Consider the following 2,185-nt stretch of genomic DNA (forward strand, 5'->3'; position numbering starts at 1 on the left):
TTTGTTAATTTTCTAGTTTCTCTTTTTCAATTTCTTTTTTATTATTGGAAAAGAGAAAGAAGATTTGCAGTAGGTTAACATCACCACCTATCATTCTTAATTCTTGTTGTTGCTACACTTGTTGTATAAAGTTTTCCTTGGTAGTGGGCTGAAAATATACTTTAAGTCTATGCCCATTTACAAGGAAAATTGATTCATGTCCATCAATGGTCTTGATTTCTACTGCTCCATTTTCAAAAACCTTCACCACTTCATATGATCCCATCCAGCATGTACAAAATTTCCCTTTAAAATGTTTGAATTTAGAATCATAGAGGAGTACCCAATCACCTGGTTGGAACTAATTTTTTATTAACTTGTCATGCCATTTCCTTCATTGTTGTTGCATTAATGTATTCTGTTGGACAACATCCCTTCTGATTTCATCAAGTTCATTCAGTTGTAAGAGACGTTGTTGTTGTGCTTCTGAGAGATCCAATCCTAATTGGATAATAGTTCTAAAATTTTTGATATGGAATTCAATCGCCAATAGGACCTACGTTATGTACACCAGATCTTAAGGTGTATGACTTGTGTTATTCCTCTAGGTAGTTATATAAGCCCATAAGGCCTCAGGTAACATGTTCGCCCAATATTTCTTATGAAGGTTCATTGTTTTAGTAAGAATGGACTTGATCACCTTGTTAGTATATTCTACCTAGCCATTTGCTTGCGGGTGGTACAACATTGATTCCCTGTGCTGAATTTTATATTGATCCATAATACCTTTCACCAGATTAGAAACAAACTCAGGTCCATTGTTAGAAAAAATTTCTCTAGGAACACCAAATCTAGTAAAAATTTCACTAAATAAAAATTCAACAACAACTTTTTTAGTGGCAAAAGAAACAACTTTAGCTTCTACCCATTTTGTTACAAAATCTGTGCAAACCAAGATATGTCTTTTGTTTAAGGATGTTGGAGCTATAGGTCCTACAAAATCGATAGCCCAATTTATAAAGGGTCCAATCATAACTTGAGGACACAAATTCATTTAATTGCCTTGACTAGGTTGGCCCATTCACTGACAACTATCACAACACTTGACATATTGTTTGGCATCCCTGAACAAGGAAGGCCAAAAGTAGCTAGCACGAAGGATTTTATATGATGTCCTTCTATCAGCAAAATTCCCCCCACAAGGTTCATCATGGGCAGCTTTCAATATATGAAACACTTCTTCCTCTCTCACACATCTACGAATAATGATGTTAGGTCCGGTGTAAAAGAGGTCTCCTTGAATCTAGGAATATGAGGAACTTTTCAAAATAATATTTTGTCTCTCTCGAGTGGATATATGAGGTGGTGTTTTTCCTATAACTAAGTAATTACCTATATCAAAAAACCAACAAGAGTTTGCTAACAAAACAAAATGATGCTCATCAAGAAAGGTGATGAGCCTCGGTATTGCAACAAGAATGCTACAACTTCCAAGGCTACCAACTTTAATTATCAACTCGGGGTTCGTACAAACTTAAGAGGTATCAGCACTATATGCACAACATAAAATGTGTCCTTCCTTTGCTTTCATGGTGTAATGGAGTGCATGTACTGAAGTCAAATCCTAAAGTAATTACCGAAAACGAAATGTTTGAAATGGAACCTTAACCTATTGCAAGAAAGAAAGTACAAGGAAAGAAACCTATTATAATTGCATAAATATCATGAACTAAATGTAAAAGAAACCTAGCTTAACACTATTTATCACATGTCATGATTTAAACTAACTGAGCATGAAATATGATCTAGAGAGTAGTAACTATTGTGTGCATGTGTAAATATCAAAGAACTCATTTTTTAAGTATTTTTTCTTTATAAATGCAAATGCTAATCTTTCCTTGATCTTTGGCAGGGGAGACAAGTATGGAGAAAGAGGGTTAAAATGGTCTTGATGGCATGGAGGTCAAGTAGAGGCCTAATCCCAGCTTCGATGTTGTTTTTCCTCAATTCAGGCTCAAAACAGGCTTTCCTACAGGATGTTATAGGATTTCCTACAAGATCCCCCGATTTACTATAGGATGTTACATATTTACTATACAAAATTATAATTCATCGAATGACCAATCAAATCAAATCCAAATTGGATGGGAAATTTTTTTTATTGACTAGGATGTCTTAGGTCCTCATTCCAGGTAGAATCACTCAA

Source organism: Pinus tabuliformis, chromosome 2_1 (assembly GCF_031772625.1).
Source record: "Pinus tabuliformis cultivar Carrire ecotype Pingquan chromosome 2_1, CPIR1, whole genome shotgun sequence".
NCBI lineage: Eukaryota > Viridiplantae > Streptophyta > Pinopsida > Pinales > Pinaceae > Pinus > Pinus tabuliformis.